We start from the raw sequence: 24,361 nt of genomic DNA, 5'->3' as shown, positions 1-24,361 counted from the left end.
TGATGGGCACTTTGGGGGATGAGGGATTGGACAGCAAGACTGTGGTGACAGTCAAGCAGCCCATCCATGCATCAGGAGAGGAGTTTGGGGGGTCATCATCCCAGCAGGACATGTTTCAGGAGGGGGAGGCTGATGATGACACGGTGACAGACAGAGACTGGGTGCCACCACCTCCAGGGGATGTCGTCCTCAGCAGCTCTGAGGAGGAGGAGGAGGATGCGCTTGTGGGCCTTGCAAGGAGGCGCATCATTGCAAGCATTGGCAGCAGTAGGCAGGTCCCACAGCCTGCTGGTGTCTCAGGCTCAGCAGCAGCAGCAGCAGCAGCAGCATCTGCCAGTACCACCACCAGCCGCACCCAAGCCCCCCCCCCAACCACCACAGGGAGACAGGCAGCAGCGGTTTCATGCCGTAGGGCAGGGGTCCCTAAACATCTTGGGTCGGGGGCCGGGTCAACATACTTCAGACTGCTGGGGGGCCGGAGTATACATAAAATTACGTCTTTGTGGGCAAGGCAGTGAAGCATACTTAGGTGACAACATGTAGTCTAATTGGACAGCAGTGTCACCTGACGTGGAATTTGATTGGAAAACAGCGAATTACTGCTTTCTGGCTTCCATGTGGATGGGTGGTGCCAGCACTGCTATTCTATATGTGGACCACCAATATTTAAATATGTAGCTGACCGCATCTATAAGTAATAGATTTTGTGTATGGGGGCCGGTAAAAAAGGCTCAGGGGGCCGCATTCGGCCCGCGGGCCTTAGTTTGAGGACCACTGCCGTAGGGGGTCGTTTTTGTCACCAATCTGGCGTTTTTTCACCATGCCCACAGTGTACAGCAAGTACGCCACTTGCAACCACTGTCAGCGGAAGTTGAGCAGAGGTGCAGACCCCTTAAAGTTCAGCACCAGCTCGCTCATCAACCACCTTGCTGCGAAACATTTCCACCAGCATGAGGAGTTCCAGAGGCTGAAGGCATCTGGTGCTGGCAGTGGCACCACACCCATCACTGCACAGCCTTCAGCAGCAGCAGCAGCAGCAGCAACAGCAGCCACCCGCCCTCCTGCTCCTCCAGCAGCACCAGCAGGAGTGCGGAAACGCACTGCTCCTCCCCCCTCTGCAACTCCTGCCGCCGACACTGAGGCCTGTTCTGGCAGCCAGTCCTCAGTGGCCTCCTCTGCTGTGTCTGCTGATTCCCGTGCCAGCAAAAGGCCACGCCAGAGCCTTTTGAGCGAGTCCTTCCAGGGGGTGGTTAGGGCTCTGCCTCCCAGCAGCCGTCGCGTGCGGCAGCTGAACGGCTTGCTGGCACGGGCCATGTGCTCCCAACTCCTGCCGTACACGCTTGTGCAGGAGGGGAGTGACATGCGTGCGCTGCTTGCTTGTGCAGCCCCAGACTGGCAGCTCCCCAGCAGACACTTCTTCGCCCGCAAGGCCATTCCTGCACTGCACCGCTTTGTGATGGCCAATGTGGAGCGAGGGCTGGAGCACGCGGTTGGTGAAAGGGTCCACGTCACCATGGACTCCTGGAGCAGCCGCTTCGGGACAGGCCGCTACCTGTCTTTCACTGTCCACTGGGTCAGCTTGGTGGAAGGGGGTGAGGATGGGAGAGCAGCAGCGGGCACAGCAGCAGCAACACAGTGGGTGGTGCCCCCCCGCAGGGTCAGGGGAACTGCAGCAGGTTCCTCCGATCCTCTGCCATCCTCCGGCACACCTGGCCAAACCCCCCGCCTCAGCAGCAGCGTGAAGGCCCGCCACTGCCAAGCGCTGCTGCACTTGGTCAGCCTTGGGAAGACCAAGCTGACAGCAACCCATGTGTTGGCCAAACTCCAGGAGCAGGAGAGGATTTGGCTGACCCCCAGAGGCCTCAGAGTCGGAGAGGTGGTGGCCGACAATGGGGCCAATCTGGTTGCCGCAATAGACAGGGGAAACCTGACTCACATCCCCTGTCTTGCCCACGTGCTGAACCTGGTGGTGCAAAAGTTCTTGCGCACCTACCAGGGGATGGGCGAACTGCTGGAAACGGCAAGGAACGTTGTGCGTCACTTCCGGCGCTCGGCTGCAGCCTGTGCGAGCCTGGAAGACGTGCAAAAGGAGCTAGAGCTGCCACGCCATCGGCTGATCCTTGACGTTCCGACTCGCTGGAACTCCACCCTGGCGATGTTGGAGCGTCTGGTTGAACAGAAGCACGCTGTCAACCAGTACCTTGCCCTGGCCACTGTTTCCGCCGTTAGGAGAAGGGACAAGACCAGCAACATCCCGTCCATCGTCCCCGATGATGACTGGAGGCACATGCAGCAGGTGTGCTTAGTGCTGGCTCCCTTTCTGCAGGCCACTAACATGGTGAGCAGGGACCATGCTATGGTCTGCGAGTGGGTGCCCCTGGTTTGTCTGCTGAACAGGGCCCTCGATGCTTTGCTGGAACAGGGAGCGGCAGCCTTGGACCAGCAGGAGCGGCAAGCAGCTGCACAGTCCACCTCTGAGGGGGAGGAGGAGGAGGACTTGGTGGAGGTCCCTGACCTTGCTGCTGATGAGGGGGATCAGCACAGCGCAGCTGAGTTGGTGCGGGGGTGGAGAGAGGATGAGGCGGCAGAGGAGGAGGATGAGGAGGACAGCACTGCCGTCGATGTGCCAGCACACGTGGCCCGCCTCTTCCCAATGGCAGCGCACATGCTGGCGTGCCTGTGCAAGGACCCCAGGGTGATCCAGATGAAGCAGAGGGAGGACATCTGGATCAGCATGATGTTGGACCCACGCCTCAAGGGGAAGTTGAGCCAGTTCCTGCCGCCTGCAGGAGGAGACCCAGCGCAACAAATAAGGAGCTTGCAGCAGGCCCTTGTTGAGCGCTTGGAGGAAGCCTTCCCCCAGCCTTCCACCCCCACTGTCCAGCAGCCAGCACAGAGGCAGCAGCAGGTGCCTGCATCCAGCAGCAAGCGCCCCACAGACCTGCTGTCTCTCAGCCACGAGCTCTACAGGACTGTAGAGGCTCCGGCAGCAGTGACTAGAGAGGAGGTGCATGATGCAGCAGCATCCTCCTCCGGTCACAGCCAGCGCCTGACCCGCATGGTGGCTGACTACATGGGGTCCTACAGCGGGCTTGACAGCGATGCCCCTGTTGATCCCATGGAGTATTACGTCAAGCGCCTGGAGATCTGGAGCGAGCTGGCGCAGTACGCCCTGGAAGTGCTGTCCTGCCCCCCTTCCAGCGTGCTGTCCGAGCGCTGCTTCAGTGCAGCTGGTGGCGTGGTCACCGAGAAACGCTCACGTCTGTCTCACAAGTCTGTGGACAGACTGACGTTTCTCAAGATGAACCAGGCGTGGGTGGAAGGCGAGTTCCTGGCCCCTGTTGTCGGCGAGAGGGGGACATGAACTGGCTAAGAACCATCGTTAATGTGCCTTACCACCCTTTACCACCTCCTGGCTCCTGCTCACTAAGCCAGCCTGGTTCAGTTTGACTATTACGTCGCCTGCAGCCACACATTTTACACCTACAGTGGGCTGCTGTGTACTGCCCTTCTGCTGTCTGTCTGTGTTTCCCACTGCCAGGGTACACAGAATTACATTCTGCTGCCACTCTGCCACCAGCTATTACGTCAAACAATAGCTATATATCTGTGTAATTGGTTGTACAAACAAAACCAAAAAACCATAAAAAAAAAAAAAAAAAAGGTTTAATTTTTCTGAGGTGCCCGGGTTGAAAACTGTGTTGTCCCAGTTGTGTATTGGACACGATGTGGGCTGCACGACCGCTGTCTGGGACCTCCTGTTGTGTTTATTTACAGCCCTGTTATCACCGCTAGGTACCAGGGCTATTATGTCACGCTGCCTGCCTGCTGCCACACTCACACTACTCCTCCATTCCTCCTGCTGCTGCTGTCGGTCTGTGTTTCCCACTGCCAGGGTACACAGAATTACATTCTGCTGCCACACTGCCACCAGCTATTACGTCAAACAATAGCTGCTCACATTACTCCTCCATTCCTCCTGCTGCTGCTGCTGTCGGTCTGTGTTTCCCACTGCCAGGGTACACAGAATTACATTCTGCTGCCACTCTGCCACCAGCTATTACGTCAAACAATAGCTATATATCTGTGTAATTGGTTGTACAAACAAAACCAAAAAACCATTAAAAAAAAAAAAAAGGTTTAATTTTTCTGAGGTGCCCGGGTTGAAAACTGTGTTGTCCCAGTTGTGTATTGGACACGATGTGGGCTGCACGACCGCTGTCTGGGACCTCCTGTTGTGTTTATTTACAGCCCTGGTATCACCGCTAGGTACCAGGGCTATTATGTCACGCTGCCTGCCTGCTGCCACACTCACACTACTCCTCCATTCCTCCTGCTGCTGCTGTCTGTCTGTGTTTCCCACTGCCAGGGTACACAGAATTACCTTCTGCTGCCACACTGCCACCAGCTATTACGTCAAACAATAGCTGCTCACATTACTCCTCCATTCCTCCTGCTGCTGCTGCTGTCGGTCTGTGTTTCCCACTGCCAGGGTACACAGAATTACATTCTGCTGCCACTCTGCCACCAGCTATTACGTCAAACAATAGCTATATATCTGTGTAATTGGTTGTACAAACAAAACCAAAAAACCATTAAAAGAAAAAAAAAGGTTTAATTTTTCTGAGGTGCCCGGGTTGAAAACTGTGTTGTCCCAGTTGTGTATTGGACACGATGTGGGCTGCACGACCGCTGTCTGGGACCTCCTGTTGTGTTTATTTACAGCCCTGTTATCACCGCTAGGTACCAGGGCTATTATGTCACGCTGCCTGCCTGCTGCCACACTCACACTACTCCTCCATTCCTCCTGCTGCTGCTGTCGGTCTGTGTTTCCCACTGCCAGGGTACACAGAATTACATCCTGCTGCCACACTGCCACCAGCTATTACGTCAAACAATAGCTGCTCACATTACTCCTCCATTCCTCCTGCTGCTGCTGCTGTCGGTCTGTGTTTCCCACTGCCAGGGTACACAGAATTACATTCTGCTGCCACTCTGCCACCAGCTATTACGTCAAACAATAGCTATATATCTGTGTAATTGGTTGTACAAACAAAACCAAAAAACCATTAAAAAAAAAAAAAAGGTTTAATTTTTCTGAGGTGCCCGGGTTGAAAACTGTGTTGTCCCAGTTGAGTATTGGACACGATGTGGGCTGCACGACCGCTGTCTGGGACCTCCTGCCTGCTGTGTTTATTTACAGCCCTGGTATCACCGCTAGGTACCAGGGCTATTATGTCACGCTGCCTGCCTCATTGACTGCCTGCTGCCACACACTCATCCTCCTGCTGCTGAATTTACCTCCTGCTGTCTGTGTGTTTCCACTGACAGGGAGCACATACAATGGCGCTTCCAACATGCGTGCGCCACCAGCTATTTGTTACGCTCAAAAATAGCTGCATTTCTTTAAAAAAAAAATTGAAAAGAGAAATAAGTGAAGAAGAAGACGATATAGAAGAAGATGAAGAAGATGAAGATGAAGAAGATGAAGAAGAAGAAGATGAAGAAGAAGAAGAAGAAGAAGAAGAAGGAGAAGGAGAAGAAGATGAAGAAGAAGAAAATGAAGAAGAAGATGAAGAAGATGAAGAAGAAGAAGGAGAAGAAGAAGAAGATGAAGAAGAAGATGAAGAAGATGATGAAGAAGATGATGAAGAAGATGAAGAAGAAGAAGATGAAGAAGATGAAGAAGAAGAAGATGAAGAAGAAGAAGAAGAAGAAGAAGAAGAAGAAGACAATATAGAAGAAGAAGAAGATATAGAAGAAGATATAGAAGAAGAAGATATAGAAGAAGAAGAAGATAGAAGATAAAGAAGAAGAAGAAGAAGAAGAAGATAGAAGATAAAGAAGAAGAAGAAGAAGAAGATATAGAAGATAAAGAAGAAGAAGAAGTATATACAGTACTGAACAAAATTCTGGACACAACTTCTCTTTTCACCTTTTTTTTTTTAAAGGAACATCCCCACATAATCACTTGCTGTTGTTACTTGGAAAAAAAGATGTTTCTTGCATCATTCACCCTCAAAACAAGTGTTGGAAGCTATTTAAGGCCAATTCGAATAGTCAGCTCGAATAATGAGCTCGAATACCGACTCGAATAGTGAGCTCGAAGTCCGAGGTCGAATCGAATAGTAAAAATTATTCGACTCGAATATTCGACTGACCTCGAATAATTTACTATTCGAATTCGACCAAACTCGAATTTTAAAAAGGGGTATTTGAGCACCACTGGGTATAACTACATTACAGTTAGCCCCACCCACATTGTGTCATGGCCACGCCCATTTTTCCACCACAGCAAATTTCCTCGAACATGATGCCCCCTACCCATTTTTGACTGCCCCCTCATATGCACCTGTAGCTACCTATGACTGGCAAAAGAAATAAGGGAGAAGTGACAGCTGGGACAGCCAGCAAACTTGCAGCGCAGTTTGGTGGTGGTATGTAGGTTTATGTATGGTGAAGTATAAGGTGCCAGGATATCTGTGCCTATAAGCTCCTGGGATGTAAATCCGGGCCTGCTTGTAGCCATAGACAAAAGTCTGGAAAGGACACCTATAGAGCCCAGGCCTTCAGGGGCTTCATTTCTATATGGGCTTTATTTTGCCGGGTCACTGTCTTTGCACACAAGCAGAGCAGTTGTGTCCTGTCTGTCACTGAAAGCACAACCTCCTAGAGATTTTGATTATATTATGGAGAAAATATGATGCTTCAGCCGACCTGGCAGGAATTGGAAGTCTGAGTGCACAGACCATTCCCACTACTCACCAATAGGGAGATAATTCGCTGTGCCACACGGGTATACCACCTGAGACTGTCCATGCCATAATGCCTAGCATGACCTGCAGCTCAGAAGACTATCAGATGGCCAGGTAGAACTTTTATTGGACAAATGCTTCTCACCCCCAACCTCACTCCACAGAGCCAGCAAAGTATGTATGAGCGTTACATGCTGCTGGACTGACCAAGATAATGTTTTGGACATCACAAACTACCGTCTGTTTGGCCTTTAATCTACAACAGCTTTCTACAGTTAGAGGACAATAGTAATGAGAGGGATATGGAGGCTGCAATATTTATTTCATTTTAAACAATACCAGTTTCCTGGCAGCCCTGCTAAGCCTCTGCCTCTGATACTTTTAGCCTTAGCCCCTGAATAAGCATGGTTCCTGACATTATTGTCAGAACTGACGAGATTCGCTGCATGCTTATTTCTGGTGTTATTCAGACACTACTGCAGCCAAATAGATCAACAGTGCTGCCAGGCAACTAGTATTGTTTAAAGAAAATAAATATGGCAGCCCCCATATCCTTCTCACTTAAGTTGTCCTTTAATTATAGAATGTCTATGTAGACATCAATAAACAAGGACAAACATTTTTTTTAGGGGAAAGGAAAGGTGACAAAGACCCACAGGACTTTCTAACACCTTTCTATAATACCTAGTACCAAAATTAATATGTTTGTCAATCCACTAAAAACATGTACTTGTCTTGAAACTGTTGTCTTCCCAGTTAAGCTGGCTAAATATGCAAAAATTTCAGCTTTCATCCTTATGTGCATTTAGGGGTGAAACACTGTCTGTCATTACGTGCATTTACTAGGGAAACACTGTCTGTCATTACGTGCATTTACTGGGGAAACGCTGTCTGTCATTACGTGCATTTACTGGGGAAACGCTGTCTGTCATTAGTTACGTGCATTTACTGGGGAAACGCTGTCTGTCATTACGTGCATTTACTGGGGAAACGCTGTCTGTCATTCTGTGCATTTACTGGGGAAACGCTGTCTGTCATTACGTGCATTTACTGGGGAAACGCTGTTTGTCATTCTGTGCATTTACTGGGGAAACGCTGTCTGTCATTACCTGCATTTACTGGGGAAACGCTGTCTGTCATTACGTGCATTTACTGGGGAAACACTGTCTGTCATTACGTGCATTTAAAAAGGTATTACTTTTACAAGACTTTGTTTTTTTCTACCTACATAGCGTTCATCCTTATAAATATACACATAGAAGACTTGGATATACAGCAGGCTTATAATAGTGATAGTAATAAATAAAGATAATAATAATGAGCATGAGATGGATGCATGCAGCAGATGAGTCTGATTGGATGGATGATGAAGGCTGTGTGTGTTTACAGGCAGCGTAAGCAGAGAGGAGTGGAGAGGGCGAGCAGCTCGCGTACTGCAGCATGTTGCCAGCTCCTTTGTGCAGCTTGTTCTTCGCACGACTGCAGTGCAGAATTTAAATGAGGAAGTTATCATGGCTGAGGACAAAGCCATCATGTCAGGCGCTCAGGAGATGACTACCTCCAGTATTGACATACTGAATAAAAAACGATTTCTTCAGTAATGCCGGGTGCACAGTCTAATCTCTGTGATAACTGTTTCCTGATCTGACAATCAATAACAGAAAGGCACAATATCATGTTCCATCTATACATGCCATAACAGCCGTCTGGATTAGAGGTCAAATGCAACATTGCATTCTGTCTTGAAAGTGAGCATCTGGCCATGGAAAGCTGCTTTTAGAAGTGCAACAGTCCAACGTTTGTGAGAGACTGCAGCAAAATGAAAAGGCCAGTCAAGCTTCTATAACCAAAAAGTGCCCAGATAAAACATAATGTATTTCCCTACCTATCATACATCATGCCTGCTTGATGCTTAATTAGTGCCAACATTTTCTGTGTGTATTGCTCTATGTCCGTGAAGAAACGCAATTGGTTTTATGATTGTGATTCACGGTACAATCCAGATTGCATGTCTAGGAACAGCAGAAGGCAAAACCTGGGGTCTGGTCTATTTCAGCTGGATACAACTGCTCTTCTGGGGATTACAATGTTTTTCTTTCATCACCAGGAACAAAACAAACTTCCTTTAGCAGACCACTAGCAGCTAGGTGTGAATTCTAGAATGAAAAGCTCAATTTGGCTACTGGGGCCAGCAGCAAGCTTTCAGCTCAGCATGGGGGAAGACTTAGTGGAACCACTCTAGCCATATTGAACCTCCCTGGCAATCAATTTCCCCAGGATTTCTGTGCAAAAAGTGATCCAATTAATTGAATAACTTTTTTTTTCCTGTAACTTGCCAAAATGTGTCAAGCAAGGGTCTAGTATACAGTGCAGGAGAGTATTAGCGTGTATGCACATCAATACTGTTCACAGCAGGTTTTGTATTGACATATATAACTGTCAATACCACTAGGGAGGTTATTATAATAACTGTATTGTATGATTTTTGCCTTTTGAGAGATACAGTACTTATGATAGGTATGACAAGTCTGATTACTAGTAAAATGATCGTCATTTTTTTTATTCCTCTTGCATGAGAATTTCCTACACTACTCATGTCTGGTATTAATGCGTTCCATATTATTTGAGGTTGCAGAATTTGCTACTATTATTTGTGTGCGGTGAACATGGTCTGAGTTATGGAAATTTCATATATTTTGGACTTAAGATTCCCACCAAAAGTAAGAGAATACCCCAAACTCCAGCCGCAGGCTGTCTCTGAATCCCACCCTAAAAACTGGAAACTACATAAGGAATACGCTAAAACTTTACCTCAGTCCTCCCTTGTGTAACCTCCACTGACTGGAGCCAGCAAGAGGACTATGCGGCTGGACTCCATTTTGACTGAACTTTTGAAACAAAGGAACCCTCCATTTTGCTTGAATTTTACACACAAAGCACATATCTCTTCCAAAACGTTAAATATTCATTTTCTATGTTTTACCTTTTATTTTATCTGAGCTATTGTCTCCATGAGTTTTACTTTTAATAATTTTCTGTATATAATAATTATTTATATTGCATTTACAAAAAAAGACTGAAGGTCATTTTCGGCTACCGACCTGCTTTAAAGAGAACCCGAGGTGTGTTTAAAGAATGTTATCTGCATACAGAGGCTGGATCTGCCTATACAGTCCAGCCTCTGTTGCTATCCAAAACCCCACTAAGGTCCCCCTGCACTCTGCAATCCCTCATAAATCACAGCCGTGCTGTGAAGCTGCGTTTACATCTGTAGTGTCAGTCTCAGCTGCTCCCCCGCCTCCTGCATAGCTCCGGTCCCTGCCCCTGTCCCTTTCCTCCAATCAGCAGGGAGGGAAGGGATGCAGGCGGGGACTGGAGTTCTGCAGGAGGCGGGGAGAGCAGCAGACTGACACTATAGAGATAAACACAGCCAGCTCTGACAAGCTGTTTGTCAGCAGCATGGCTGTGATTTATGAGGGATTGCAGAGTGCAGGGGGACCTTAGGGGTGTTTGGGATAGCAACAGAGGCTGGGCTGTATAGGCAGATCCAGCCTCTGTATGCAGATAATATTCTTCAAACCCACCTCGGGTTCTCTTTAAGCACCGTAGAAAGAATCCGAGCCTCCTTCCTGGTTTCTCTCAATATACAGCAGGCTTTCCTACTGTCTACTAACTCTGAGTGCTTTCCACAAACTGTATACATTTCTGTTAATTGGGGCCTTATGGGCTACTGTCCGGCAGTGGAAGTCTAGCTCTCTTTCTTTGCAGCATGCTAAGGAAAGGATGGATGTCATCATGCTCACGGAGAAAATGCATTACGATAGCTAAGACAAATCTGATAAGTTTTACTTAATATCGGAGGAATGGCTGGTTTATAGGGGTATTGAAGTTTAATTGTATAGCCTTCAACACTCTCTGTAAATTGGACGCATTATTCTGATTTCCTTCGTTTTCTTCAGTTTTGTACATGTTTTTGTCTTATATCCTTTGACATGCAACTAACTTTATTCTGTACTATGGCTGGTTAGTTCCATTTGATGCATATTGTTCTAATTTTTTGCGATGTTCTGTGACTCTACGGTTGTATTTTGTCTATAAACTTCATTCTAAATGAATCCTAGCCTTTCTGAAGATTCACTACCTGATGCATTGTATTGTTTGAGCCAGACTAGAGTGTTTTAACAATTTTCATTTGCAGGTTTATAATAGTCAGAGCAGGTCCACTGTCTTTCTACAGAGCTGGTGGCAGCCCTGTACATGAAATTTTGTGTAGTAAAGTGTTTGTGTCACTTGCACACTCCTTCCTAGCCTGTCTGCTGCTCAATTCCAGCAGTTTCAGCACGTCAATTGCATCCACGAGGTTGGATGGTCTGTGGGTTGAAATAGATTGGATGGCATTGAGTGGTCCGGCCACTAAGGGGCGTGTGACACTCTTGAACTTGCTAAAACCTCTTTTTATGTTTAATTCCAGCATTTCTTCTAACTAATTTACTGCTTTAGATGTGGGAGGATTTTTTAGCATGAAAAATATGGGCAGATAGTTATTTATCACCTGTTCTACCCAGGAGATACAACATATGACTCATCTCAGAATGGAGTTTTTGTTTTGGTGCAATTTTTAAACAATTATTTTCATTTATTTAGTTTTCAAAACATCTTTAGTAAATTAAAAACATTGTATGGCCTCCTCCTGGGACTGGACTAAAGCTAAACCTGGAAAGCACACCCTACAAATGACTACTCTGTTGAATTAGAGGCCTTAGCAGAGTATAATGTGACCATGAGCCTTTCTCCACATTGACATGTTTACATGCCAAGTTTTCATTAACTCTCCTGATAACTATCCTGTTTAATCATGGTACTCCTCCTTGTAGTAAAACTGGTCTTCACCTTAAGTGTGTAATGAGTATCAATGCAAAGATCTTACTCTCAAGGTAAAGTGGAGAGATAGGTCTATAAGGCTCACATTTGGTATTGTTTCCAGGGCTAGGGATCAAAACAGTTATTACTATATTATTCTCTCCTTGAAGTGGGAAATAACCCATTCTCTAGTTTATTGGGTGAGAGAGTCTATTGCTAATTTATGTTTTGGGAAATTCTAAGAAATGTTATGTTGTCTTAATTAATGTATTTATCCCAGTAAGGATGCAGTTAGACGTTCTAGAATTTGGAATAGCTGATAAAAAGCCTTATTAATTGTATTTGAAATAGAGGCAACATGTCTATGAGGACTACTGGTAGGTATTTCAAATATGACATTAAGATGTATGGGGCCTGATGCAGGAAAGGTCACACGCATTACCAGGATAAACGTGAAGCAGGGTCCTTATTTAGAGTGATTCTGTCACGGATATAATGGAAAGTCAAAAGGGGTCACTTTTACATGCTTGAGAAGTCGCATGATAATTGTATTCATTGTCGACTATGGACTGACACTAACTTAGGAATATATTCAGCAGTGTTGATTGAATTAAAGGGATACTTAAGTCAAAAATAAAAAATGATTTTTACTCACCTGGGGCATCCCTCAGCCCCCTGAAGCTGTATGGTGCCCTTGCAGCCTCGCTCCGATCCTCTTGTCCCCGCCGGCGGCTACTTCCGGGTTCGGCGACAGCCGCCGACAGGCTGGGGAGGTGAGTGATTCTCTCCGTTCCCAGCCGCTATATCACCCTCTATGCTGCTATAGCGTATAACATATACGCTATAACAGCATAGAGGGTTATATAGTGGCTGGGAACGCGGAGAATCACTCGCGTTCCCAGCCTGTCGCCGAACCCGGAAGTAGCTGCCGGCGGGGACAGGAGGATCGGAGCGAGGCTGCAAGGGCACCATACAACTTCAGGGGGCTGAGGGATGCCCCAGGTGAGTAAAAATCATTTTTTATTTTTTACTTAACCTCCTGCCGCCCGCGTCACGCCAGTAGGCGTGGCCGCGGCGGCAGCCCCAGGACCGCCTAACGCCAATTGGCGTAAAGTCCTGGGGCTCTGTTTAGCATGAGATCGCGCGCATGGTGCGCGCGCATCTCATGCTCGGAGGGCGGAGCTCCGCCCCGCCTTCAGTCTCCGAGCGGCTATTGCCGCTCGGGAGACTGTTAGACGGCGATTACGCCGTCTATTTACACTGTGCAGCGCTGCACTGGGGACAGCCGTGTGACACGGCTGTCCCCATGGGGGACAAGAGAGCGATCGGCTCTCATAGGCAGAAGCCTATGACAGCCGATCGCCATAATTGGCCGGCTGTGGGGAGGGAGGGAGGGAGGGAATAAATTTAAAGAAACAGTTTTTTTTCCCTAAAATCTCATAACAATAATATTTATTTAAAAAAAAAAATAAACATGGGGGGAGCGATCAGACCCCACCAACAGAGAGCTCTGTTGGTGGGGAGAAAAGGGGGGGGGGATCACTTGTGTGCTGAGTTGTGCGGCCCTGCAGCTTGGCCTTAAAGCTGCAGTGGCCAATTTAGCTAAAAATGGCCTGGTCACTAGGGGGGTTTAGCCCTGCAGTCCTCAAGTGGTTAAGTATCCCTTTAAGTAAGGAGAGATGTGTGAATATGTTATCTAGTCTTGAAATGGAACCATAGGATGTAAATTTGCATGTTTGAAAGCACAGATATCCTTTGAGTCCAACAGGAGAAAAGTGTGTTCAGATTATTATTAAATAATACCTGAACTGACGTGACATGATGAGATAAACATGGGTACATAATACCCTAATAAGAAATTGTCTGATGTCTCTCTCTGTTTTCCTGAACAGTTTTCTCCTAAGAGATACTTTTTCATTTTCTGTTTAAAATTACTCTTCAGCACTTTGCAAATATAAAAAAAATCAAAAAGTAGGTGAAAAAAAGTACTGTAAAAATAATTTTGAGTACTTTATTGTTTGCTGGTTGTTTAAAAGGCATTTTGTTGTGAAAATACCACTTAGAAGAAAACTCTGGAGAAAATATTTATTGCATATAGGTGTGGAGCTATCTATGCAAATTAGGCAGTCAAACAGAAAGTTCACTATAGCCTGATGTTCTTAAAGGTAAGTAAAAGGTAAAACACTTTATTCTGCTTGAGGAAACAATGATGATAAGGTTTTAGTGCTGGAAGGTTCAAAGGGTCATTACTTCTGTTTGTTTTTGCAATGGAATGAAGCAGAAATTGCATCAGACTTTTATGGCTTCTATTCAGAATTTAGTCTGACCATACAAGGTATATTTGTACAAGGAAGTACCAAGACCATTGGCATTGAGCCATAAATGCAAAGTCCGGAATATCTTATCTTAGTCAGGAACCATACCAGTTCTAGGTTCATGATGTCATATTTAGGAAGATGGTACCTACATTTTCTGGAATGTATGGCCTTATCCAGGCTATTTAGCCGTCCAAGAGTTTTATAGCAAATTGCTGAACATCAGCAACAGAAATCAGGGGCTCCTTGCTAAAATGGTAGGCCCAAATTAGTGCTTTATTTTAAAAGTCTGATAGTTCTTCCAAGACTTTGATTGCTTTATAGCTGGCAAGCTCAAAGGGGGGGGGGGGGGAGTATTTAGAATAAATGGGTTCCCATTCTAGGAAGCAGTGGAGCAAAAACAGCAAGCCAAGATTATGAATGCTTTCAACTTGCTGGTTTCCTTGGCCAATTCTTTGATCGTTGCTGGCAAGCATACAGAGGCCATGCATACAGCAATGTATGTCTGTGCCTATTATTTTTTCCCCATTTCTATTCATTTGAATGCAATTCAATTGTTGTTCCTATTACTTTTAAATTAATACATAACAATGAAGTTCAGGTGTACTTTAACTGCCTTTCATAACTCATGGGAATCTGAATGTACATACATGGTTCTGTGGTCCTACCTATGTACATATGTGGTGTGGTCTGCATTCAGAATTACATGATGACAAATACCAAGGAGCTTCTGTAGAAAGAACGAGCAGGTATTGATATGTATCAAACATCTGTTAAAACAACCCCTCAGTGTGTATATTCTCTGTAGGTGTACAGAACAATGCTGCTATCTAGCAGGGTGGGAAACCTCCCAAAGGATTGGGGGCTGACCAACACTCTCTTTAGTGATTAGTTTTGATGCACTTCTTCTATGCAGTACTGCGAGTTAGACATACTTGAGTTATTCATAATTGATGTCAGTTTGCTGGAGCAAGTGGGGGAGTCGGAACAGTTTACTATATTAAGCACAGTATGCCAGATGATTGTCAAGTGGAATTTCATGGCAAGTACTTAGACGTGACAGTGGTCAACTTGTGAATCATCTCAAGTGGTATTAGTGTTATAGAAACATTCTGCTTAATAGAATAGCTGAATAAGATTGGGAAATACTTTAGACCGTTTCCTGGCACTGATGAGGGTGTGTAGAAATAACTAATACCATGAATTACAAACAGGCTGATGAATTAACCACATGGTCTGTTCATAATGTGATTAGTTGTAAGTTATTTTTAATGTCATGACATATACATATTTCCTGGTATAACAACATATAATATAATTGTCCATGTCTTCTAAGGCAAATTCTCTGCTATCCGGTCCACCATCCAACTTACAGCACTTGAGCTTAATATAGCGCCAAAGAACATTAGCAGAGACAACGTAACACCTTGGTCAAACATCAAGGAAATTGATGAAGAAGTCAGATCAAGCATCGTCCTTCACCTCCGCCAAACTACTTGTGACCTGGATCCTGGCCCAACATAGTTCATGCTGAAATGCACCAACCTGTTTATACCGGTATTCCTCAAAATTGTATAATGTTCCTTACATCCAGGTATATTTCCTGCTTTACTGGAAGAAGCAACCATCAGGCCTCTCCTCCTATGGGAGAAGAGTGCTATAGAAATGTTATTGTTAATAGTGAATTGAAGTGAACCTGTAATAAGATGGATAAGGAAGCTGACCAATAAATCCCTACTTTAAATGTGACTTAATTGGCTGTCCTATGGATCCTCCGCCTGTAATATCATTTGTTAAGGAAACTACATTTTCACAGAAAAATGAAAAATGCTACAGACATATATCTGCGCTCTGCATGATATTTTTGGTACTATTGATTTTGAAGTTTTTTTCCAGTTAAATTTGCAACCAGCTATGACTTTCTCAAACTGACTGAAGCTGAATTTGCTCTTGTTTACAAACCAGGATTCCAGCAGCCTCCCATCTTGCTGCAGGAGTAAATAGCTGCACAGAATAGGAGCAAGTTACTGACAGCAAAGTATTAAATACTGTAACTGTGATTTTTTCCCCCCTTACATGCTGAAATAAGGCTTAGCCCTGAAGTGCTGAAGCAATTGTCTTTCTGTCAGTAATGGTGTACACTTTCACTTTAAGATACTAAACCAAAGTAGGTATGCTGGAATCACTGGGGACATGCTTTTTGGATTTTTGAGACTAAAACATAACTGAAGCTAACAGATCAGCATGGCCCAGACAAAAGGCATTTCTACAACATAATAAACACATCAGCCTATATATGCTTGTCACTAGATAAGAGGAAAATGTCTTTTTTTTTATAATAAAGTGAAAAGCAGAATGGAAAATAAGACATATGTCTCACATGGGTTTTCTTTTATCCAGGTCATGCTATATCTAGTGAATAAAATATATTTAACTGGAATTCTGAATGTGGAATGGAACCTACTTTTTCCATGTATTTATGGGGCAAGGGGTAATGCTGATTTCCTTATGGGGCCTCCTGAAGCCTCCCTGGTTCATACTGCACATGCAATGACATCATCACATGCATGTACAGGTAACGCTGGGGCTCCTGCCTTTTGCACATATTTCTGCTCCAGCTCAAAGGGTTGGGGGAGAGAATAAGTAGGCAGGCCCAAGGAGGAGGCACAGAGCAGCCAGTTCCTTGTGCAGAGGCAGCCTTTGGGGGAGGCAAGTGGGGCAATTGCCCCAGGCCCCGCGCCTGAAGAAGGCCCCACACCCTCTGCAGCGGGAGAGCTGGCATAGTAGTTACAACTCACCTTCCTTCTGCCAATCCCCCGCAGCCTCTATCTCTTTACTCCCCTGGCATCTGTCGCGTTGGTAACAGCGCCCCCTGTGATGACGTGACCGCATTCCATCACAGGAGGCGCTGTTACCAATGCGACAGATACCGGGACAGGAAGGAGATGGAGGCTGCGGGGGATTGGCGGAAGGAAAGCGAGTTGTAACTACTATGCCCGCTCCCCCCGCCACTGCGGGACACCTACTTATCTAACCTTCACTGGAGGCACCTACCTATGTAACCTATACTGGGGAACCTACCTATCTAACCTACACTGGAGGCACCTACCTATGTAACCTATACTGGAGGCACCTACCTATCTAACCTATACTGGGGGAACCTACCCATCTAACCTATACTGGGGGAACCTACCCATCTAACCTATACTGCAGGCACCTACCTATCTAACCTACACTGGAGGCACCTACCTATCTAACCTATACTGGGGGAACCTACCTATCTAACCTATACTGGAGGCACCTACCTATCTAACCTATACTGGGGGAACCTACCTATCTAACCTGTACTGCGGGCACCTACCTATCTAACCTACACTGGAGGCACCTACCTATCTAACCTATACTGGGGGAACCTACCTATCTAACCTATACTGCCGGCACCTACGTATCTAACCTATACTGGAGGCACCTACCTATCTAACCTACACTGCAGGCACCTACCTATGTAACCTATACTGGGGGAACCTATCTATCTAACCTACACTGGAGGCACCTACCTATCTAACCTATACTGGGGGAACCTACCTATCTAACCTATACTGGAGGCACCTACCTATCTAACCTATACTGGGGGAACCTACCTATCTAACCTTTACTGCGGGCACCTACCTATCTAACCTACACTGGAGGCACCTACCTATCTAACCTATACTGGGGGAATCTACCTACCTAACCTATACTGCGGGCACCTACCTATCTAACCTATACTGGAGGCACCTACCTATCTAACCTACACTGGAGGCACCTACCTATCTAACCTACACTGAAGGCACCTACCTATGTAACCTCCCTCTGAGCAGATGGATCAGTAGGTTGGAGACTTTGGTCCCCAATGGACTCAATGAGGAATTTAATCTAAGATGTTTCTTATGATGTAAGTCAATTTAGACACTGTCTCTTTAAATTGTTCCTGAATCTCTCTAAATCAGTTTGTGCTCGCCCCGAAGGGGTGTGTTTTATTACTGTGTATGTGATTTATATGTGAGCATGGGCTTAGTGTGTTTTAACACTTGATAAAGACCGCTGGCCGAAACGTCATGTGTTTTGATTAAATAAACATAGCCATTGTAGCTTAAATCCAGGTGGAGACCCAGTCATCCCTTTCTTTTCCCCGCGTACTCTAAGGCCAGCTTTGCCTTGGGCTTCACCCAGTACAGTACTAAATAGTTTTCCATCTCCTAACCTTGCAGAACCCTCCTCCTAGTGCTGGATGCTAAGTCCTCCACTAAACCTAGCTTAACCTCACAAGTGTACAAACACGGTGCTGGAACCCTCAAAGGGAAAACAGGTCCCTGGAACGCCAGTGGCAAGCCTCGCTCAGGTCGCCCAACTGAGTGCAAGACAATACAATAAAGTGAAGAGGCGGCACACTACTGGCTTTGCTGATTAAGCGTATATTGTAGCATGACAGAACAGCACACTACATGTTACAAAACCCAGCTTAACCTCACGTGGTGCTACAGCTAAATAATATTCCCTTTCTCACCCTTAAAGGGGCACTACAGCGAAAAACTGTAAAATTGAAAATATGTGCAAACATACAAATAAGAAGCACATTTTTTCCAGAGTAAAATGAGCCATAAATTACTTTTCTCCTATGTTGCTGTCACTTACAGTAGGTTGTAGAAATCTGACAGAAGTGACAGGTTTTGGACTAGTCCATCCCTTTATAGGGGATTCTCAGGGATATATTTATTTTCAAAAGCACTTAGTGAATGTCATTTGCTCTGTCCAACTACCAAAAAACTGTGTAGCAAGCAGGGAAGCTGGCCAGCATCATTGTTTAAATCCTTTTTAGGGAATATCTTTATAAAGAGTAAAAGCCTTGCTGAGAATCCCCTATGAAGAGATGGACTAGTCCAAAACCTGTCACTTCTGTCAGATTTCTACTGCCTACTGTAAGTGACAGCATTATAGGAGAAAAGTAATTTATGGCTCATTTTACTCTGGAAGAACCCTACTTCTTATTTATATATGTTTGCACATATTTTAAATTTTACAGTTTTTCGCTGTAGTGCCCCTTTAAATAAATCTAGTGCAACATGCCAGTGCTAAATGCTATTCATCCTCCTAACCTAACCTATTCATCCTCCTAACCTAATCTTACCTGTTTCACAGTTACATAGTTGCTCCTTGGCGGTATGGACGAGCTCAGCTCGTCCATGACCGCCGGAGGGCGCCACTCAGGTCCCACTGGGCTGATTTTCATAATGTTTTTTTTTAAACACGCAGCAAGCACTTTGTTTGCTGCATGTTGGGGACGATCGCCGCTGCTCGCAGCCGATGCGCCGCTACCCGCCGCGTAACACGCCGCCCCACGCTGCGCCGATCGGAGGGGTGGGAGGGATGCGGAAGGGAGGGGGGCATCCTGTAGCTAGCGCTAGGCTAGCTACATGATTAAAAAAAAATATTCAAAAAATAGTGCTGCGCATTCACCCTGGCGCAAACAATAGAACGCCAGGGTGGTTAATACTACTCCCTCCTCCACCCTAAAAAAAAACCCAGCATAACCTCGAAGTACTATTCTTCCTCCAAACTTAGTCAAACCTTGCCTGGTGCTTAAATAGTAACCCCCCTAAAAACAAAATAAAAACCCACAGCCCCACTACTACTTAAAACAATCATTATCCTACCATGAGCTTGCTGGACAATCTGTAACTCTGGGTGTTTCAAGGCCTACCCCATAGAGCCATATTAATCCATGACATGCACTGATGAGGATCAACCAAGTTTGTATGTATATTGTATTACAGTAGTTTGGCTCTGTAATTTTAACAAGCTGATACATCACTGCATTCCAGCCATCAGGGATAACAGAGATGATTTGCATATTCAGCAGTGATGCATTGTGGGACACCTCAGAGCTCACTGTAACCCGGGGGTGTCAAACTCAAATACAAAGTGGGCCGACATTGTACACTGGGACCTAGTCGCGGGCCAAAATTGTTCACTGGGACCTAGTCGTGGGCCAAAATTGTACACTGGGACCTAGTCGCGGGCCAACCTCAATGTCTACTGGCCACCTTCCTCCCTTATAAAGTTCATTGGTGTCTAGTGGTCCTCCCTCCCCTATACAGTTCCCTGGTGTCTAGAGACCCCCAGCCTCCCCTATACAGTTCCCTAGTGTTGAGTGCTTTCCCCCTACCTCTCTATATGGCTTCCCTGATGTTCTAGGGCTTCACCTCCAATATAGCTTCCCCGGTGGTCCAGAGTGGGCCAAACATAATGCAAAGTGAGGAAACCACTTGAGGGCCAAATTTAATGGCTCTGAGGGCCAAATTTGGCCCTCGGCCCGAGTTTGACATGTATGCTCTAACCTGAATAATCGCAAATACCTTCTGTTTTGCGGAAAATAAGAGACAATGAAAAATGGACGGGTGAGTTTGAAGCAATGGGTTGTAATGTAAAACTAATGTTCATCTTACATACTTCACCAGCTCTCCCAACATATCATTTTTCTGCATAGTGATAATAGTCTCTGCAATTCATTACACAAAGTAGCAGAACAATCATAGCAGAGGTCAGCCCTGTGAAAAGTATGCAATATTATAAGGGGAACTGCAGCACATGTTACATTCCTAAGGAGAGTTACATACGGTATCAGCAGACACCCATAAAATAGATCCGCAGCACGGGGTGGCATTTGTGTTAGATGTTAATACTGGAATTGAGGGAATGCTGGGCCCTCTGGAATAAAGTTTATCACCTGTCAGTGTATGATCGCTTTGACAGATCCCCTACAACGAAAAATTACAGTTCCTCCTTGTCAGCACTGCTGAACCTTGATCAGGGATTTTATTTGATTTTAACTCTATTGTAATTAAAGTTTTTAGACGTCAGTATAAAGAGTTTTAATGTCTCTGTCAAGCTTTTATTGCAGTTTGTGTACCCAATGCACACACCTTACAGATGGTCTGTTTTCTCACAATATTGTTCCCAGTCTTTCCAATGGAGAAATTTCACTATAGTTCTTTGTCACTTGGGCAGAAAGTGAGGTGACATTTCCAAAATTGGAACTCAGATAGGAATAAAATCGGACTAAAGTTTAAATTCTTTTCCAGTCCGAAAAAAAAGTACATTAGCGTTTCACTTTTTAGTATGCCTGTTTAACCACTTCGCATCCAGACCTTGTTTCCCACTTATGGACCAGAGCAGTTTTGACAGTTTAGCTATGTCCTTATTTAATCAGAAATAACTTTATCCCTACTTATGACACAGCAATGAAATATATATTGTTTTTTCAAGACAAACTAGACTTTCATTGTATGCCATTTTTCCCCCTCGAACAATTTGGTTTTCGATGAATTTTAATGGGAAAAAAAAATAGAAAAAACACATTATTTCTCAATTTTACCAATTCCAGTTTAAAAATAAAAAGAGCTACTGTAGATAAAAAACACAAATTTTGTTTGGCTATTCTTACCGCTTATCACAAAACTTAGATTATGTTCCTGTCACAATTTATGGTGAAGATATTTGATTTTGAAATAACGCTACAGAGTGTATTTTTAAGTATGAACTGAGAAAACTGAGAAAAATTCTCATTAGCTCAGGAAACATATATCCCCGTTCACCAATTAGTGCTGCATCAGATAGTGCCAGAAATGTGCACAGGAGCAAGCCCAATCCTACACAGCACTGCTTCTGCTACAAGACGTATATCTACTGACTCGTGGCTTAGATGAAGTCAGAGAGGACGTAGATATACTGCCAGTGGTGGATAAAGTGGTTAACATCTGCTGTTAATCAACACTCCCTAATAAGGGTAATCTCCTGTCAAATACCCCTCACTATAGGTCTTTCTACTACTAGTGCCCAGCAATTCTGTATCATTTTGCTCTAAAGCTTCTCTTAGGCGGGCCCAATCACACTTAAAAAGTACAATGCTGTTGCACGGGTGATTTTTCTGCGATTACGGCAGGAAAAAATCACTGGACAAATACGCATTCTTGGAGCGATCACGATTAGTGCTTCTATAGCATGCTAATCGCGATCGCTCCCGAGCGCCCAAAAATGTTGCATACAACATGTTTGCAATTGCCGCTAATCGTGAAACGCCCGAGATCACTGCCATATAGTTACAATTGCAATAGCACTTTTTATATATGCTTTATTGCTTATAGTGTTTTGATGAATTACTTATAAGAAGCATAAGAACCCCTGGGGTACAAATAATGCAGCTTGGCAGCCTGGCCTGTGAGAAATCATTTTCTAAAGAAAGAATGTTTCACAAGGAGTATCTACACTATAGCGCATAGAAATACACACAGTGCATATATAAAACTTCCACTGACCTGCACTGCCCATGACCCCTGACTGCTATGTCTTCCCCTACAATAGAGGCATTATAAAAGACTGAGAAGTGCAAATTATTATTATCACTATTAAGGTCTCGAGTTCAAATGCCAATATGTGCAGAAAAAAAATACTATATCCTCTGACAAAATAGCATACTTTGCTGCCTTTGTAGCAACAGATCTTTTTATTAAAGCAGCTGAAGTGTGACACTTAAAAAAATTAAGCTATTAATTGTATAGATAGTCCCCGACTTACAAACACCCAAGTTACAAACTACAGTATTGTACACACAAAAACAAATTTGTTTTTAATACAAAAAGATGTTGTAAGTCATCTAAAGCAAATTAAAAAACGCTGGTGGAGGCGCCCATGATATGATACTACTAGATGGCAATCCATTAGTTAATGGAAAAAGTAATTTATAGTAATTATAGTTTATTCATGCACAGTAGAAAGTTTTCTGTGCATGAATTAACATGACTTTTTCCATTAAATAATGGTTTGTCCTTCTGAGGTGTACGAGAGATAACGGCGCCGGAGATTTGGGCGCAGGATACAGCCGGTATATGGCTGATCCTCCTGCCGCACAAGTCCCGGCCGAATTAAATACTATTCCCCCTCCAGGCCGCCATGGATGGTGGGGAATGAAATAATTTGTTGTGTTTTAAAAGTAACTTCAGCTCCGTCTTCTGATGGCGCCGAAGTTGCTCCGTGTGCTGCTATAGCCGTAATTCCTATTACGGCCTATGGTGGCGCCAGCTGCACCCAAGTCTCCTGCGCTGGAATCACTGTGATCGCTTCTGAGAAGGTAAGAAATTATGCTCCTCAACATTTAGGCAGGGGTCACACTTGTCGGCTTTCGTGCGCGTTTTCTGCACAGAAAAACTGTTTTCAACTGAGAACTCATGTTAATCAATGAGCTAGGTCACACTTGAATGCAGATTTCGCGCGCAGAAAAAAAACTGACATCTTGCGCAATTTGTCAGTTTTCTCTATAAATGACATTAGCTGCTGTAAGGCAGGGGTCATACTTGTCTTTCAGTTTTCTGAAAAGTGTAGAAACTGAAAGACAAGTGTGACCCCTGCCTTACCGTGTTTCCCCGAAAATAAGACCCTATCTTATATTAATTTTTGCTCCAAAAGATGCGCTAGGGCTTATTTTCAGAGGATGTCTTATTTTTGGGGGAACACTGGAAGCTGGCAGCGGGGGTCGGGGTGGAGAGGCAGCGGGGCAGTAGTGTTAGGCTGGCAGCGGGGTCGGGGTGGAGAGGCAGCGGGGCAGTAGTGTTAGGCTGGCAGCGGGGGTCGGGGTGGAGAGGCAGCTGGGCAGTAGTGTTAGGCTGGCAGCGGGGTCGGGGTGGAGAGGCAGCGGGGCAGTAGTGTTAGGCTGGCGATAGTGTTAGGAAGGAGCGATCGCCGGGACAAGATAATGTATGCCAATGGTACCTAATCCTCCCTCCACCATGCTGCCTCTCTACCCCGCTGCCTCACTAGCTCCCTGCATTTGTCAATGGCGTACCGTTCCACTAATGTTTTATAAAACGCTATTTACCGGTTTAGTGTATTTACATTAAAACGGTAAATAGCGTTTTATGATCGGCAGAACGGTGCGCCATTTTTTACTCTGCGCCATTTTTAACTGTATGCCATATACGGGACTGTAGAACTCACATTATACTGCTGCTCTCCTGTATCCAGGCTTTGTATTGAGCGTGACTTGCTGGTGTCATGTGGGCTGCTCCTAGGGCTTACATTCGAGGGATGTCTTATATTTCAAGCATGCTAGGAATTCCTGCTAGGGCTTATTCTCAGGGGATGTCTTACTTTAGGGGAAACACGGTAGTAGTATCATATCAAGGGCGCCTCCACCAGTGTTCTTAGTATAGTCCATACCCCATAGCATTTTTTTAATCACAAGACCTTCAGTCCTCACAACTTACCCAGGAAAGGGACCAACCAGCATCTGCACCAACAGACCTGGGACACCAAGTGGGGACAGCTATAGTCCTGCAGGCTCAGGTGGTGTTTGCAAGTTTTACAGATTTACAGACAGATCTGCTGCTCTCCATTGAG

The 24,361-nt window shown here is 45.2% G+C and overlaps 1 protein-coding gene and 1 long non-coding RNA gene across 6 annotated transcripts in view; one reads left to right on the top strand and one right to left on the bottom strand.

Moving 5' to 3' along the window:
• Window positions 1-15,757, top strand: part of LOC137564007 (uncharacterized) — a 28,607-nt gene extending 12,850 nt beyond the window's left edge. Inside the window, exon 3 of the long non-coding RNA XR_011030491.1 lies at window positions 15,267-15,757. This is a non-coding gene — a long non-coding RNA (uncharacterized lncRNA). The remainder of the gene's footprint in view (window positions 1-15,266) is intronic.
• The window catches only part of JAKMIP2 (janus kinase and microtubule interacting protein 2), a 241,904-nt gene that overhangs the window by 167,352 nt on the left and 50,191 nt on the right, over window positions 1-24,361 (bottom strand). The window lies entirely within an intron of this gene.

Source organism: Hyperolius riggenbachi, chromosome 3, assembly GCF_040937935.1.
Source record: "Hyperolius riggenbachi isolate aHypRig1 chromosome 3, aHypRig1.pri, whole genome shotgun sequence".
Lineage (NCBI taxonomy): Eukaryota > Metazoa > Chordata > Amphibia > Anura > Hyperoliidae > Hyperolius > Hyperolius riggenbachi.
The sequence above is the reverse complement of the archived record's forward strand: the minus strand, read 5'-3'. Positions and strand labels throughout refer to the sequence as shown.